Source organism: Aethalodelphis obliquidens, unplaced genomic scaffold, assembly GCF_003676395.1.
Source record: "Aethalodelphis obliquidens isolate GAN/ISIS:26980383/991018 unplaced genomic scaffold, ASM367639v1 scaffold71, whole genome shotgun sequence".
Taxonomy (NCBI): Eukaryota; Metazoa; Chordata; class Mammalia; order Artiodactyla; family Delphinidae; genus Aethalodelphis; species Aethalodelphis obliquidens.
This window is the reverse complement of record NW_020838015.1, coordinates 3,445,910-3,464,163: the sequence shown is the minus strand read 5'-3', so window position 1 is coordinate 3,464,163 and position 18,254 is coordinate 3,445,910. Positions and strand designations below refer to the sequence as shown.

General features: G+C 43.7%; 1 protein-coding gene, 1 non-coding gene and 1 pseudogene across 2 annotated transcripts in view; 1 reads left to right on the top strand and 2 right to left on the bottom strand.

The window, feature by feature from the left end:
* The window catches only part of NYX (nyctalopin), a 68,990-nt gene that overhangs the window by 40,100 nt on the left and 10,636 nt on the right, over positions 1 to 18,254 (bottom strand). The window lies entirely within an intron of this gene.
* LOC113611882 (BTB/POZ domain-containing protein KCTD2 pseudogene) lies at positions 70 to 1,263 on the bottom strand (annotated as a pseudogene).
* LOC113612001 (U6 spliceosomal RNA) lies at positions 10,868 to 10,969 on the top strand. Its single transcript, XR_003429686.1, has one exon. It is a non-coding gene; the product is annotated as a U6 spliceosomal RNA (small nuclear RNA).

The window sequence follows — 18,254 nt, the reverse complement described above, 5'->3', positions numbered from 1 at the left end:
TATGTGCAAAGACCTAGGCCTTCCTCTTCCCCTCCCCCTAGCCCTAGATCAGCTCCAGCTGAGAACCCGGCCCAGCTGCTCTCATAAAGATTTGTTGTAACATTGGCTAAGAAAACAGAAGCAGGTACTGAAAAGGTATTCTGCAGCTGGAAGCGGCCTCTGTCTTCCGGTTCCTGTGGGTGGGCTGGGGTTCCTTTGGTTTTGACCAGAACACTTCTCCACCGGGGGGCCAGGCTCAGCTTTGCTTTGCAGTAGTTCGGTTACTGTACAGGAGCAAGATTTAACTTCACAGAGGTGCTCTGCTGGGTTGCTCTCTCGTCGGTTAGGACTCCGGACTTTACATCCGATATCCTCTCTCCTGAAGAATCTTTGCCTTCTCGCTCGGCTCAATGACAATGCCATTGGTAGAATTATTTAATTCTCTGGAGACAACACAGAGGAATTCTGCCTGATCCTCATTTCCATAGTCATAGGAAGATCCGATGCTGATTAGCTGTTCGAATTTCCAACCGTCAGACATAGTGGACACCATCTGCGTGAGCTCCTCGTCTTGGCACTGCAGGACTCTGTGCACGTGCTTCACGGGGCCCTGTGAAGTTCTGTTCTCGTTGTCCCGTATCCTTTCCTTAACAAGTCGCACGAGAGACGCAACGTTGTAAAACTCCGCTTCCTCCAGCCACACCTTCTTCTGCCAACTCCTTCGTAATGATGAGCTTCCCAGGGCGGAGGTAGTTCAGGGTAGGACCAAAGTAGGTAGTGTCCCTGTCAATCAGATAGGCCCCTGTCTCGTCCTTGTCTGAGTCCAGCTCCGGGTCCTCCTGGCAGCAGAGGCGGCAGAGAAAAGACTTGGGCTCCCGGCCTAGGATCGGCCTGGTGGTCACGAAGTAGGTGCCGCCCACGTTCAGCCGGACCCAGCGGGCGGCTCCACCGGCCCCTGCCCGCGCGGGCGGTCCGGGACCCGGCTCCAGCGACTGCGCGGCGGCGGTGGGCTGGCGGCCGTGCCCGCGGGGCGTCGGGCCAGCGGGGCGAGGGCTGGGGGGCTCGCGACCCGGGCCGCCCCCGTCGCCCAGCCCACTCCCGCCACCCCCTCCCAGCCCCGCCATCGCCGGGTCCAGTTACAGCTCCGCCATCTTGGGCCGCCGCCGCCGCTGCCCGCGCGCCTATGATATTTTTTGTATGACTGAAATTCAGTAAAACATCAAAGACTACTGAAGTCAGTTATGTTTGTGTGTGTCTGTATTTTGTGAGTTTGGAGGATTAATAAAATAAAGACATACATAATTCATACATTAGCATATATATTGCTTAAATTTTATTTTATTGCCTGAGTTTACAAAGTCACAAATTATGCTACTATAATTAAAAATTTCACATAACTTGTGTTCCGTTGATAGTAATTATCTAAAGAATTTTAAACAGAAGATGTGTGTTCGAAAAAATTCAGTCTCCCTCCTATGTATCTCTGACACCCACACTATGACCACACTCACAACACTTCTGACACCAGATATGTGTGGGTTTCCCCACTAAGCAATTCTCTGCAACACCAGGTGGGTGTCCTACAATTCAACTCAATTCTGACACTATCTACCTGGAGACAGAATTAGATTCCACAAGTTAAAGACTCAGTCCCACAAGACTGCCCCACCCTCACTTCAGATGCCAATTGTAAGCCCAGACTATTACCTGTACTTCTGACCATCCAGCTGTAAATCGGAAGTTCCCGTGACCCCCTCCTCGCGTTTGATTAACTTGCTAGGGTGACTCACAGAACTCAGAGAAACAGTTTACATACTGTTTACCAATTTATTATAAAAGGATATGATAAAAGATACAGATGAACTGGCAGATGGAAGAGATGTGTAGAGCAAAGTATGTGGGAAGAGGGTTGGAGCTTCCAGCCCTCCCTGGGTGAGTCACTCTCCCCAAATCTCCACATGTTCACCAACCCGGAAGCTCTCCAAACCTGGTACTTGCGGTACATTTATGGAGGTTTCCTCACATAGGCATGGTTGATCATTAACTCCATTTCCAACCCCTCTCCCCTCTTTGGAGAATGGGGGATGAGACTGAAAATTCCAAGCTTCTAATCATGGCTTGGTCTTACTGGTGATCCAGCCCCCATTCAGGACCCCACCAAGAGCCACCTCAAAAGACACTGCTGTCACCCAGGAAATTCTAAGGGACTTAAGAGCTCTGTGTCAGGAACTGGGGCCAAAGATCAAATATTAGAACAAAAGATGCTCCTAGTGCTCTTATCACTTAGGAAATTACAAGGGTTTGGGGAGCTTGTGCCAGAAACCAGGGACAGAGACCAATATGTTTTCTATTATCTCACAAGATGTAACTGCATTAAAATTGTATACATTTTTAAGATATTTACATCAAATTTTTAAATTAAGGTAGGTAGCAAAAATCAAAATATTAAAACATTTTCATATGTTTCAAAAACATTTTTCTTATAAAATATTAAAAATTGTGTATTAAAGTTAAATGGCAGGACTTCCCTGGTGGTGCAGTGGTTAAGAATCCGCCTGCCAATGCAGGGGACACGGGTTCGAGCCCTGGTCCAGGAAGATCCCACATGCTAAGGAGCAGCTAAGCCCGCGAGCCACAACTACTGAGCCCACATGCCACAACTACTGAAGCCCGCGCACCTAAAGCCCTTGCTCCACAAGAGAAGCCACCGCAATGAGAAGCCCGTGAACCGCAACGAAGAGTAGCCCCCGCTCGCTGCAACTAGAGAAAGCCCACGCGCAGCAACGAAGACCTAACGCAGCCAAAAATAAATAAAATTGAAAAAAAAAAAAAGTTAAATGGCAGTGGTTGCCAAGGGCTGGGGGGTCGGGGGATGGGGAGTTAGTGTTTAATGGGTACAGAGTTTCAATTTTGCAAGATGAAAGGAATTCTGGAGAGGGATAGCGATGATGATTGCAAAACAATATAAATATATTTTTTAATACTGCTCAACTGTATACTTAAAAATAGTTAAGGTGGTAAATTTTATGTTATGTGCATTTTACCATAATAAAAACATTTTTAATTAACTGGGAAATATAATCAACAGACATCAAATTTTTATCTGAATTATTTAAATAAAGATGACATTTTAAGTTTTTGAAAATTTAATTCTTATTAAATACTTTATAACAGTAAAACAATATAAAAAATCTGGTATCACATTTCACACATTAGGTTGAGACCTACATATATACCAAATTAAGAGTAATATAAATTTTTTATATTATGTTTTAAAATATTGTTTATATTATTTATATGTTTTAAAATATTGTTCAATATTTGGCCAATGTTCCTCAGTTGCGATGTTGTGAAAATCACCTTAATTCTGTGAGTACCTCCAGAACCATGAATTGGGATTCTAAGAGAAGAAAATGGACACTTGGAACCACTGGGGCAATCGCTTATATTTGTGTGATATTCAGTGATGATGTCTTTTCTCTTACCAAGCACTTCAGTCCCTCTAACCACTCTGAAATGCTCTCCACCTCTGGCGTCCTCAGCAGCCCAACCCACAAGTCTCCACAGCATGTGGCTCTGGTCACCTTTGGTTTGAAGGACACAAGATGCCTGAACACGAGTCAGTAATGGGAGTGGATGTTCAAGGTCACAGGCCAGACTGTGCCAATGCCGACTAGCTGATCCTAAGCTAAGAGGTGCCCATGTGCTTGTTAATAAGTGTGTTTTTATGACCTGTATGGCTCTCTGAAATGTGGAGCACATTTCAGAGGCAGGGGTCCCTCTAGCCCAGATCTAAGCATGGTACTGGCTCTGGGAACCTGATCAGATCAAAATGAATTCAAGAAGGAAGTAATCATCCAGACCCTTGGCAAGAGTAAGTTTGACAGGCTTTCCTCCAGTTCTACTAACATAAGGAAACAACCATGCTTTTGTAGGAAGTTCCATCACAGCTAAGTGAAATGTCAACCAGGCAACAGCTAGCCTGAAGCTAGGTAATAAGAAAGCCCCTCACTGAGGCCTTCCCTGTTTCCTTCCCTCCACCAGGTAGTGACAGAGGAGAAGCTGCTCCTTCTACAGTCCCTAACACCAGGGATGCCATTTCCCCCCCTCCAATGGAAGTAAACTTCTCTCTTCAATTTGGGGTCAGTTTACAAAATATTCAAGTTTCAAATGCTGAGGCTAGAGGCTTGGCAGCTGGCCAGGAAGAGGCATGAGGCCAGAACTGAACTTTGCCCTTCCAGCGGACTGCCCTTCCACTCTGCCTGCCTTTTTCAGCAGTTGTCAAGTTCCCGGCGTCATCATGGTGTGCCCCATCACCCCAGGGCCCCTGCCCCCATGCTGGGGGCATTATAGAACCCTCCCTGCTATTCCAGTGTGGAGAAAAGGGAAGTTCCCTACACTTGGTGGGAATGTAAATTGGTGCAGCCATTATAGAAAACAGTCTGGTGGTTCCTTAAAAACTAAAAACCAGCAATTCCACTCCTGGGCATGTATCCAGAGAAAGCTCTAATGCAAAAAGATACATTCACCCCAATGTCCATAGCAGCACTATTTACAATAGCCAAGACATGGAAGCAACCTAAATGTCCATCAACAGATGAACAAATAAAGATGTGGTACATATATACGATGGAATACTACTCAGCCATAAAAAAGAATGAAATAATGTCATTTGCAACAATGTGAATGGACCTAGAAGTTATCATCCTAAGTGAAGCAAGTCAGACAAAGACAAATATCATGATATTACTTACATGTGGAATCTAAAAAATGCTACAAATGAACTTATTTACAAAACAGAAATAGACTCACAGACGTAGAAACCAAACTTATGGTTACCAAAGGGGAAAGGGGAGGGGAGGGATAAATTAGGAGCCTGGGATTAGCGTATACACACTACTCTATATAAAATAGATAGAAAATAAAGTATAAGTATAGTATAGCACAGGGAACTACATTCAATATCTTGTAATAAACCATAATGGAAAAGAATCTGAAAAAAGAATATATATATATATCTGAATCACTTTGCTGTACACTAGAAACTAACACAACATTGTAAATCAACTATACTTCAATTTAAAAAAAAGACTATATTCAATGTCCTGTGATAAGCCATAATGGAAAGAAATATGAAAAAGAATATATATATGTATAACAGAATCACTTTGCTGTACAGCAGAAATTAACACAACATTCTAAATCAACTATACTTCAATAAAAATAAAAACAAACACACAAAAAAGAACTGTCCCTGCTATTTCTTTGAGCAAGAAGCTGAGATCTTCGACCAATGCAAAATCTGCAGTAGACTTCTCACCTGGGGAGGCGGCTACTGGTCTTCTACCCCATGACTCCATGAAAGAGGTTGATTTTCATTATTATGCATTCTCACTAAGGCTTTTTTCCATGAATTTTTAAACATAAGCATTCGTACGTCACAAAAAAAAATCTCAAAAATGATTCCATTTTAGAGCTCGCTAGGTTAGTTAGATGGAGTTGCCATCAGTTAAGAGAACACAGGAGGAAAAACATAACGTAGATGGGAAAGTGATGAGGCCAGTTTGAGACATGTGAGGCGGCACAGCCCTTGAAAGTCAGTGAAATGGCTAATGGGCGATTGGAGATTTAAGCTGAAACTCCAAGGAGAAGTCTGGGATACAAATACATCTATCATTCATGTCTACCGGTCAGATAAAATTTGGGGCCGAAGCATACTCACACCTTTATATTCCCACAGATAGCACAGCCCTTCAGTGACTGGGAAGGACAACTCCTAGGACTTATGTGATGTCACAAGGAGAAAAGCAGAGTTGTTGAGAAGAGTAGTTAGCTGAGGGAGCCGAAAATAGAGCTTTGTGGCAGAATCAGACCTCAGGTTTGCAGACTGCAGGTTTAACCCCAGGGAAGTGAGGGGCTTAAGATAAGGCGGAACACTAAAGACAACTTAGCAGAATCTCCTCAAAAGGTTAGAGGAATTGTCCCAGGTCACTCAGCAGAGCACCTTAGTTAATCAGTGACTCAATTCTGTCTCCCCAAATTCTGGTCCCAGCTTTCCTGTGAATCCCCTGGGTGGCTGTCTATGTCTTTGTCTTATCTTTCAAAGGAGTGAGTGGGCAACTGCTCTACCCTAGAGAATTAAGAAACGTGTAAATGAATATATTTAACCTATAAAATTTATTCCATTTCATTGGAATAATAACTAATTATCCATTTTAAAAGCGTTTATTAATAGATGAGTCACAGGTATGAAATGTACAGCATGGGGAATGTAGTCAACAACTATGTAATATCTTTGCATAGTGACAGATGGTAAAAGTAGACTTATCATGAAGATCATTTTGTAATGCGTAGAAATATCGAATCACTGTGTTGTGTACCAGGAACTAACATAGTGTTGTAGGTCAATTACATTTCAAAACCAAACAAACTCATAGAAAAAATGATCAGATTTCTGGTTACCAGAGGTGGAGTTGGGGGGAGGGAGAACTGGATGATGGTGGTCAAAAGGTGCACACTTCCAGTTATAAGTAAGTACTAGGGATGTAATGTACAACATGATTAATATAATTAACATTATATTATATATAATGTGTTATATATATGTTATATATTATGTATCATATATAATATATGTTATATATGAAAGTTATTAAGAGGAAATCCGAAGAGTTCTCATCACAAGGAAAAAATATTTTTTTCTTTTTCTTTTAATTTGTATCTATATGAGATGATAGACGTTCACTAAACTTATCGTGGTAATCATTTCATGAAGTATATAAGTCAAATCATCATGTTGTACACCTTAAACTTATCCAGTGCTGTATGTCAACATATCTCACTAAAACTAGAAGAAAATACAATACAATACAATACAATACAATAAAATAGGGTTTGTTGCATAAACTTGTGTACAGAATATTGAAATCATTTCATAGGTCGGAAGACTTAGTTGGAGGACAAAATAAACTAATCCCAAAACAATTCAGAGTTGTCACCTGTTCCTGACTTTCCTCATTCTCAACCATCATCCATTTGGCTTCATCCTGTGGTTTTGTTTTGTTTTTTTTCCCCAAAGAATAAAGCTTTGCTCTTCTCTCCCCAGCTTCCAGAATGGTGCCTGGCACATAGTAGACACTCAGCCAATAGTCACTGAATGACTGAATCAATCCTCTGAAAGTCTATTGGAATCAGATTCCTGATCAAAAAGAGTTACATCCTTCTCAACAACGGAAGTGTGTCTTTTTTCTTTTCTTTATAATTTTTTTTCAGATGACAAACGTCATTTGGAAAACTTGAAAATTTAGAAAAGTGGAGAATTTGGAAGCAGCAGAAAAGTTTTGAAGAGAAGAAATCCTGACATCTTACTACTCTGGGCTACCACAAAACAGTTGAAGGGTTTTAGGATTATAATTAATCAACTAATCTGTGGTCATAATTGAAATGTTAGAGATAGAGGCAAAAAGGGGAAAGGGAGGAAACTGTAGCATCCTCAGAGGAGAATGGGTGGTCCAGTGGTTAAGAATGCACCTTCCAATGCAGGGTACATGGTGGTCCAGTGGTTAAGAATCCACCTTCCAATGCACGGTACGTGGGTGGTCCAGTGGTTAAGAATCCCTGGTGGTCCAGTGGTTAAGAATCCACCTTCCAATGCAGGGTACGTGGGTTCAATCCCTGGTCGGGGAACTAAGATCCCACATGCCATGGGACAACTAAGCCCGCATGCCACAACTAGAGAAGATCTCGCGTGCCGCAACTAAGACCCAACACAGCCAAATAAATTTAAAATAAATAAATTTTCTTTTTTTTTTTTTTTCAAAAAAGGAGAATGGCTCAGGTCTTGAGCTTTAAAGAAAGCAGTTTGCAGTTAGCAGTGCTTCTGGGACATTACTCTCAGCTGCCTGGGAGCCTGGGGCCAGGACAAGGTCTGGCCCTGAGGTAAGAAGATAGTTGGGACTTCCCTGGTGGTCCAGTGGGTAAGACTCTGTGCTCCCAATGCAGGGGGCCCAGGTTCAATCACAACTAAGACCCGGCGCAGCCAAAAAAAATAAATAAGTATTTAAAAAAAAAAGAAGACAGCCACAGGCCCCCATAGCACATGTCTATTTAAAATGTATACATCAGAATTTAAAGTCAAAATTATTTAAATCATACTGAAATTTTATTAATTTGAAAGTTTAATTAAATCTTGGTAACTGTTTTTATAAATACATAGCTTTTTGCATTATTAGTGTTCAATGCTCATTTTGGGCTCCATAGTAGAGAGCTGACATCAGGTTTCCTGCACATTACAAGTGTGTGTGTGTAGGTACCATGCATATTATAGATTTAAGAGTAATACGGGGCTTCCCTGGTGGTGCAGTGGTTACGAATCCGCTTGCCAATGCAGGGGACACGGGTTCGAGCCCTGGTCCGGGAAGATCTCACATGCCGCGGAGCAACTAAGCCCGTGCACCACAACTACTGAGCCTGCGCTCTAGAGCCTGCGAGCCACTACTGAGCCCGCGAGCCACAACTACTGAAGCCTAGAGCCTATGCTCTGCAACAGAGGGAAGCTACTGCAATGAGAAGCCCACGCACCGCAACGAAGAGTAGCCCCTGCTCGCCACAACTAGAGAAAGCCCACACGCAGCAACGAAGACCCAATGCAGCCAAAAATAAATAAATAAATTTATTTTTTAACAAAAAAGAGTAATACGAATTTTTTAATGTCTCATGGTGCTCCTAGCCACCATGTGGTACCTCTGGAACCACAAAGGCAAACAAGAATGCGGACGTGCAGCGTCAATGGGAAATTATACTTGATTATGTGTGAATCTCCTGCATTCATGCTCTCCGGAAGGAAGGGTTTGACAAATCAATTTGTCTTTTCTTTCACCTCAACTTTCTGCAGCTCAAATTCTCCCAGCCCTCTGAAGCAGTGGCCTCTCCAAGATCAGGGGAGGCACAGCCCACAGACCTTCACAGCATCCAGAAATAGTCGCCTTTTATTTTGAAAACACAGTGTAAGCCGCTGCGCAGAAGTATTTCCCTGGGGCCCGAACAGTTGTGAGTCACACCAGCTCCGGGCTCAGGGCTCTGCCAGTACTGACCACTGGATTCCAAGGCGGAGATGCCCACGCACTCTCTACCGTATGTATTCTGTATGTTCTTGTGGTATGTGGCACCCTCCAAAGCATGAAGCCCAGGGCCGGGCCCTCTCACCCAGGTTGCAGGGCAATATTGGATTAGGACCTCCCATTGCCTCCTGGGGCAGCCCAGCCCATGTTGTAGGCCTACACAGGACAGAACAGTAAAAGACTGTGACAAAAAAACACTTCCAGGCTCACCTGTGCTTCACAGGATACACTCTCATTTTTTGTGTTGATTCAATATTTTTATAGATTATACTCCATTTAAAGTTATTACAAAATAATGGTCAAATTTCCCTGTGCTGTACTATATATCCTCATTGCTTATTTATTTTATACATAGTAGTTTGCATCTCTTAATCTCCTACCCCTATCTTGCCCCCTGTCCCCCACACAGGCTCACTTTTGAAGCCGCTTGCCAGATGCATTACCACGGGCAGAGATTGCCTGACCCACTGCAAGGCCGTTTTATGGGAAGACAAGCCCCCGTCCCAGGCAGGCTCTACAGCAGCTTTTGTGGAGAGGGCTGGGTGCTTCCTGCACAACCTCACTGGAGCCAGCCAGAGCTGGGAATGAAGCCCAGGCACTGTGGCTGTGTGCGAGGTCCCCTGGCCCTGGGATGGGGTGGGGGGCACCAGGAGGGAGTTTCATGAGGACAGCTGGGCTTGCTCAGAGCCCAGTAGACCAGGCTGAGGAAACAGGAGTCACCACAGCCACGGAGAGCTAAGTATGCACCAGTCCCCCTCACAAGATCTCTGGGAAAAGACCATGGATGAGCCGGTAAGGTGGTCATGTTTGCCATTTCTCCTTTTCACAGACCAAGTCTCCTCTGATAGAGGGCAGAGGAATGGGCCATGAATATGAATGGGCAACTTCCAGAAAAATGGAAACCCTACAGGACAAAATGGTTCAGGCCCTTCAACAGATAAACTGTAAAGAAAAGAAAGGGATGGGGGACTTCCCTGGTGGCGCAGTGGTTAAGAATCCACCTGCCAATGCAGGGGACCCAGGTTCCAGCCCTGGTCCGGGAAGATCCCACATGCCGCGGAGCAACTAAGCCCACGAGCCATAACTACTGAGCCCGCGTGCCGCAACTACTGAAGCCCGTGCACCTAGAGCCTGTGCTCCACAACAAGAGAAGCCACCACATTGAGAAGCCCGTGCACTGCAATGAAGAGTAGCCGCTGCTCACCGCAACTAGAGAAAGCCCGCGTGCAGCAATGAAGACCCAACACAGCCAAAAATAAATAAATTAAAACAAACAAACAAGTTATTTAAAAAAAGAAAAGAAAGGGATGGAAGGGGGGAAATAAGTTAAAAGTGACTTAGAAGACATTTAAATAAAAGTTTTTAAAAGGCAAGCTAGTGCTCACTTCGGCAACACATACACTAAAATTGGAACGTGGGCTTCCCTGGTGGCGCAGTGGTTAAGAATCCGCCTGCCAATGCAGGGGACCCGGGTTCGAGCCCTGGTCCGGGTAGATACCACATGACGCGGAGCAACTAAGCCCGTGTGCCACAACTACTGAGCCTGAGCTCTAGAGCCCGCGAACCACGGCTACTGAAGCCCGTGCACCTAGAGCCCGTTGTCTGCAACAAGAGAAGCCACCGCAATGAGAAGCCCGCGCACCACAACGAAGAGAAGCCCCCTCTCGCTGCAACTAGAGAAAACCAGCACGCAGCAACGAAGACTCAACACAGCCTAAATAAATAAACAAATAAGTAAATTTATTAAAACATAAATAAAAAAATAAGAAATAAAAAAACATAAATAAAATAAAATTGGAACGATACCGAGAAGATTAGCATGGCCCCTACACAAGGATGACGCACAAATTCATGAAGCATTCCATATTTTTGTGGGAATGTAAACTGGTACAACCACTATGGAGAACAGCATGGAAGTTCCTTAAAAAACTAAAAATAGAACTACCATATGACACAGCAATCCCACTCCTGGGCATATATCTGGAGCAAACCATAATTCAAAAAGCTGTATGCACCCCAATGTTCATTGCAGCACTATTTACAATAGCCAAGACATGGAAGCAACCTAAACATCCATCAACAAATGAATGGATAAAGAAGATGTGGTACATATATACAATGGAATATTACTCAGCCATTAAAAAGAATGAAATAATGCCATTTGCAGCAACGTGGATGGACCTAGAGATTATCATACTAAGTGAAGTAAGTCAGAGAAAGACAAATATCATGTGATATCACTTATATGTGGAATCTAAAAAATGCCACATGAACTTATTTACAAAACAGAAACAGACTCACAGACTTTGAAAGCAAACTTATGGTTACCAAAGGGGAAACATGGGGGGAGGGATAAATTAGGAACTTGAGATTAACATATATACGCTCCTATATATAAGATAGATAACCAACAAGGACCTACTGTATGGCACAGAGAACTCTACTCAATATTCTGTAATAACCTATATATGTAAAGAATCTGAAAAAGAATGATTATGTGTATAACTGAATCACTTTGCGGTACACCTGAAACTAACACAAGATTGTAAATCAACTATACTCCAATAAAAAATGTTTTTTAAAAGACAAGCTAAACTTACTGTAGGGATGCAAAATTGGTTGATAAAACACTTGTTTTTTTGTGACTAACATAAAAGTCAGGATCATGGTTACTTCTGGGCAAGGGAGGGGGCTATGATTGGGATGGGAAACATGAAGTGGTTTCTAGGGTACCTGGCAAAGCTCTATTTCTTGACCTAGGTGGTAGTTAAAAGGATGCTCGGCTTAAAATAATTCATTGTCATACATTTGCTTTGCTTGTGTCTGTGTTTTATTTTATAATAAAGAGGGTTTGAAAAATAAAAACAGTTTGCTATATAATCTACAAGGACTTCATTTTGCTGTTCTTAGGACCCAGAAACCCTCAGTATAGTTCTTAAAATTCCCAATTCTCTGGTATCTGTTGCGGTCACACCATTCATACGGTTGTTTTCCAGATGTTGAGCATATGTCCTGGCTATTCTGGGACAACCGTGATTTTAAATAGTCTATCTGCATGTCACTGCAAATCATCATTTCCCCCTAAATTCCAAGATCTTGATGAATTATAGCTACATGAACCGAATCATTAAGCATTGTTTGAGATCGTGGGGCTGAAAAAAAGAAAAAAAAAAAACCGCCACCTCACAATTATTTACAAAGTTGAGCTCACAGTGACCCATGTTCTGTTGAGGCACATTCTGGTCAGAATGCCTGTGGGCGAGGGGAACAGTTCCCTGAGCAATGTCCTCCTCCTTGAGGTACAGTGATTGGCATTCAGGGGACCAAGGATGGTAGACACATTTCTTCTGAAGTAGGAAGAGCCAGAGGGTGGGCCTGGTTCAACAACCATTGGGGCCAAGGATGGGAAAGTAAGGTGAGCAGGCAAGTCTCTAGGTTAGAAGCAGAGATAGAACAGGGGCAAGGCCAGGGGGCAGGACATGGACAGGGCAAGAGTAGGTATGTGTGTGGAAGTGGTGGCTTTCCTTTCTGGCCATCCATCTTATGGGGTGTGCTAAGATGACCTGGTTTATGGGCGGCCCCATCCCTCTGCCATCTCCCCACTAGGCAGCTGGGTAGGGCAAGGAAGAATTGAGCTTCTCCAAATTTGTCTAAGGAAAGATCTTTGCCTTTTCCTGAGAAGAAAATCAGGTTTCCTCTGGTGCTTCTGATCCACCTCCTCTTCCCACAGTACATATCAACTAGAGCTAGCCAAGGTCTCTGCCACAATCCAGTACTTCCTCCCCCGTGTCCTCCTGCTTCCCATCTCTAGTGGGCAGGCTGTTGTGGTGGGAGGTATGGTAATCCCCAGAACCTGTGACTATGTCACCTTATGTGGCAAAAAGGACTTTACACATGTGACCAAGTTCAGGATCTCGCGATGGGGAAATCAGTCAGGATTATCCAGCTGGACCCAGTGTGATCACAAGGGTCCCTCTAAGAGGGAGGCAAGAGGGTCAGAGCTAGAGAAGGTGATGTGATGATGGAAGCAGAAGTGAGAAAGAGAGAGAGAGAGACATTGAGAGAAAGATTGGAAGATGCTACGCTGAAGGCTTTGAAGATGGAGGGAGGGGCCGTGAGCTAAAGAATGCAGGCAGCCTGTAGCTGGAAAAGGCAAGGAAATGTATTCTCCCCTAGAGGCTCCTGAAGGAACGCAGCCAACACCTTGATGTCTGGACTTCTAACCTTCCAAACTTTAAGATGATAAATGGGTATTGTTTTAAGTCACTAAGTTTGCGGTCATTTGTTACAGCAGTGATAGGAAACTCATAGCGGGAGGAAACGGGGCAGGCTCTCGATGAGCCAGCTGAGGCAGGGAGTGGTAGAAGATTCTGTGGGGTGCCTAGAGAGGGGCCACCGACAGTGGAATTCCACGGGGCTGAGGAAACCTGTGAGCCTGCATGGGTGGAGAAAGTGGGCTTTAGCTTTTCAACAGGGACAGCTGAAGCAGTGGGAGGGAGGAGAGTCTTGGGTTGTTTTCTCTGATTGTCCGCATGGAGCCCAATGTCTGTTGGCCCATGCCATATTTCCCTTTTGCCCTCATTGTAGCGTATCCCTTTGGCCTCCCTTAAAGCTGACAGGCACTGTGTCCTACCAGGGCAAGGAGAAGCCTTGCTAGATATTAACGGGCAGCTGGCATTATGAGTTAGTTTCAGAGGCAGTAGGGATGAAAGCTCTAGTGATCAAGGAATGGAATGTTCTGGATAGAGGGAGGTGAATTGACAGGTTACCTGTTAGCTGGATGATGAGTTAGCATAGGGCCACATGAGTCATTCAGTTCGGCTGCCAGGAATGAATCGGAAAGCTGCGGTGACTCTTGCCCAGTGACAGGAACTCTGGAAGCTTCAGTTCCCTCAGCTGTGAAATGGGCTGAACATACTATCTACCTCACAGGGCTGTAACTAGGCTTAAGGAGCTAATCCATGGGAAATAGTGCAGTGTCAGCACACAGAAAGCACTCAAGGAAGTTTACAATTATGTAACACTGTAGCCTCAATTGGAAATCAGGGAGAGGGTGGCCTGTGGAGGTGGAAAGGCCCTTTGGTAAACAGGGCAAAGGGAGGTCTGTTGAATGCAGGTAGTGAGGTGTATCAGATCACGCCGTAACATGGATGGATGGGGCACAACCATCAGGAAGTCCAACAGGATGCTCGGTAATCAGGAAGTGGATGTCAAAGCCTGTCCTCGGCAGGGACGCATGCATGGTGGGGGGTTGGGGGGTAACATGACACACCCTGAAAAGCAGGCCTCGGGACCTGACAGTCACCTCATCCCTATCCCTGTAACATGGGGCATGACTCTACCGTGGTGAGGAGTGGCCAGGAAGTCCAGGGGTCCATCCTGGGGCCAGGCCAGAGCAGGACCCCTGCAGGATGCAGCTAGAACAGAAAGAGCTGGTGGCAAGGCCAAGTTCGGTGAGCCCGGTGAGCGCCAGGCCTGAGGTAGCTGAGATCATTCAAGGAGACCAAAGGGTAAGAGGAGGACTGGACCTGAGAGGGAAAATGCAGCACCAGGAGCTGGAGTGCCAAGGGGCAAAGTCCAGTGGGAGGCTGGGAAGCACTGGGCAACTCCTCACCAGCTGAAGGCCTGGGCCCCCAGGGGAATGCTCCATGGCTGTCCGTGGCGGGCTGTGCCTGAATCAGTTGGCCTAACTTTGTCAACCGTTCCAGGCTGTTTGAAGAGTCTGGGGAAACCTTCAAGGAAATATTTAAATGCAGTTTTTTGTTTCAGTGTCAAAATGAGTGCAAAAGACATGAGAAGAAGACGTAGTTTTAAAAATGTTGACCTTGTACCATCTATACTCAGTGGAAAAGTGGCATGAATGTTTTTTACAGTGGGAAATCTGACTTCACAAACACAGCCAAAGAACCATCAGTTCCCTACCCGTTCTGCAGCTTCTATTATGTCTGTGAAGAAAATTTTCATGAAATTATTCTATTAAAATGGAAGAGTATTTTTATAGTCAAATAAACAGTTGTCATTTAAGTGGAGCACCCCATTACCTAACACAGCCATGATTTCAGATTGTACTAAACATCAATTTTCACATATTTAAAACCAATATTTTATCAGCACTAACAAAAAGTGGAACAATTGTAGAAGAGTTTTCTTCCAAAGCCTCAATTTTTTTTTTCTTCTTTTTTTGGCCACACCTCGAGGTATGCAGAACTTCCCTGGGGTTGAACCCACGCCCCCTGCAGTGGAAGCGGGGAATCTTAACCACTGGACCACCAGTGAAGTCCCCCAAAGACTCTTAAGAATTAGCCAGTGGGAGACTTCCCTGGTGGTCCAGCGGTTAAGAATCTGCCTTGCAATGCAGCGGATGCAGGTTTGGTCCCTGGTTGGGGAACTAGGATCCCACATGCCGCAGGGCAACTAAGCCTGCGCGCCACAACTAGAGAGAAGCCCACGCGCTGCAATGAAAGATCCCGTGTGCTGCAACTAAGACCCGACGCAGCCAAAAAATAAATAATTAATTAGGGAAAAAAGAAAAGAATTAGCCAGTGGTATTGAGTGAAACTTTATCTCTTAGAAAGATTTCTCTAAATTCAAACAAAAAGTTGTTCCTATCATTACTAAAATTTTTTATGAAAACACTATAGTTAATGTGAAAGCCCCTGAACTTTACATTCTACTGTGGTAGTTAACTGAGTGATTACATAAATATTGTCATTGTTATGAGCCATAAAGAACATGCTACTGAGATTGCTGGCACATCTGCTCAAAGTATAAATACTGACTTTGGAGAAGCAAAACTTACAAAGTTACAGTAGGGTTTAGAAGAAAGAAAAACTTCTGAAATTTTGTAGTTCCTAGAAATGAAATTTCAGGAGACAATTGCTAAGGACAGTAGAGGCAAATCTTGAGACCATCTATTGTTTATTCTAATTCAATAGGGGGGAAAGCGCCCTGAATAGGATTATCTGAAAAAAGCACGAAGTCTTTTAAAAATCCCTCTTCCTTCTATATCATAGTGTGTCTCATCTTTCTTTATTTCTCAATGAGAACAGTAGTTAAACATTATCAGGAATGGTTGGATGGTCCTAAAAGTATTCATCACAAGAAAACAAAAATATTGGTCCTTTCACTTCTAGGGAAGTGAGATTGTTTTGTTGATTATCCATTTTGAGGGATCTGAAAAGTAATTGACCATTGAAACTGTAAAACCTCTCCTAAGAATTCAAATTAATTATTCAGAGTCAGGTCAAGAAATGTTTGAAAGTTTAAAGAAGAATAAATAATGGTTGAGCAGACTGAGTTCCTCAAACAAGTACATGCAGACATGAAAATTGCGGGAGATAATTATTAATAACAGCTTAGACAACTACCCACTAATCAATGTTCCTAACCTGTATGATCCTGTTGTAAAGTCCATAGAACCAAGTACTAAGTTTTTCTTGTTTAAGAGGAATACCCAATACCTAGAAGAGTGCTTAGAACTTAGTAGAGCCTCAATAAATATTCATGGAATTTTAAAAAATAGGTGAATAAAAAAATCAAGGCAATTATAAACTCCAGGAAAAAATGGTGTGGCAGAAATTATCCGCAGTAGCCATCCCTCCTTCTTTGTTAATAGAACTCTGACTTCCTTTAAGTATAGGTCAGTTTCATCTACTTCAGGAGTGTTGGGACTCCTCCTGTCCCCCAGAAGGAGAATACTGATTAGTCAAAGCCAATCATGGTAATTTATCCCCTTTGATGGTGACTGGTTTACAAATAAACACGTGACACAACACTGGTCAATGAGACCCAAGAAGAAGTCTGCTGTGAAGTTTCCAAGAAAGTTCTCACACTTAAGAAAAAGACAAGGAGACAGGACATCCTCTCTTCAATCCAATTGACGCTCTGTGATCCTTGCAGCTGCTGCAGCCCCCCTGTGACCATGACGAGACCAGCCAGAGGACCAAAGCCAACAATTAGCAGAAAGATGGAAAAGGCTTGGAACTTTGCTGCCACTGTTGAGTCAGTGGCTAAATTAAGCAACCCTGGAATTCCCTAGCTCTGGACTTCTTTTACAAGATGACAAACCTCACTATTGTTTAAGCCATGTTAAGTTGAGTCTTCTGCCACTTGTGGAAAAAAACAGCCCAACAGGCTTATGCTATTGGTTGGCTACTCATTCCTCATCTCCTTTTTCATTATAGAAAGTGAAAATGCTTTCCCAGCTTCCCTTGCAGCTGGGAGCTCATGCGACCTCGTTTTGACCCATGAGATATAAAGGGAAGTCCACTTGGAGTTCTGGGAAAGGAATTACCTCCCCTCCAAACAAAATAAAAGACAGAGGCATGGGAGGGGAATTTTCTTTCTCTTCCTGAATGACGCAGTTGGAGCTGTGTCAACCACCTTGTGGCTATTATGAGCAAAACTGAATATGAAAACCAGGACACAGGATTGCAGAATGGAAAGAGGGAAGGGACTGGGTTCTGATGACACTGCCAAGCCTCTGAACCAACCTTTGGCCTTCCTGCTTTACACACATTAAGAAAGTAAGAAAGAGACTTATGGTTTAAACCACTGTTTTGTTTTGTTTGTTTGTTTGTTTGTTTGGGTTTTTTTGCCATGTGGCGTGGCTTGTGGGATCTTAGTTCCCCGGCCAGCGATGGAACCCATGTCCCCTACAGTGGAAGCGTGGAGTCTTAACCACTGGACCACCAGGGAAGTCTCTAGCCACTGTTGGTGAGATGGGTTTTCTGTTACTTGCAGCTTAGAGCATCCTTACTGATATAGCCACATTTATAGAGCTGTTGAGTCAGAAAGAAAGTGTGGCTGTGGAGCTCAATCTAGCTCAGCAGTGAATGTTTGCCTGGCCATAATAACAGAAATGCTGACTTGTTTTAACCAAAAAATGTAATATAGCCCTGTTGGGGGGAGCAGAGGGAGGGGGAAAATGGGATCAGGGTATCTGAAAAGGTCCAGTTTTCATCACCATGATGGGAAGTCCACAGATAATGTCTAAACTTAGAAAATAAAACATAGTGGTTTAAGTGTATTAACTAGTAATATGGAGAGATATATCAGGAGGAAGAGAGAAAAGGGCTGAAAATATCTGCTTTGGAAGAAAAGTGAAGGAAGTAGGGAAGCCTGGGGCAGGGTGATTGCCCTGATTTATTATGAGCC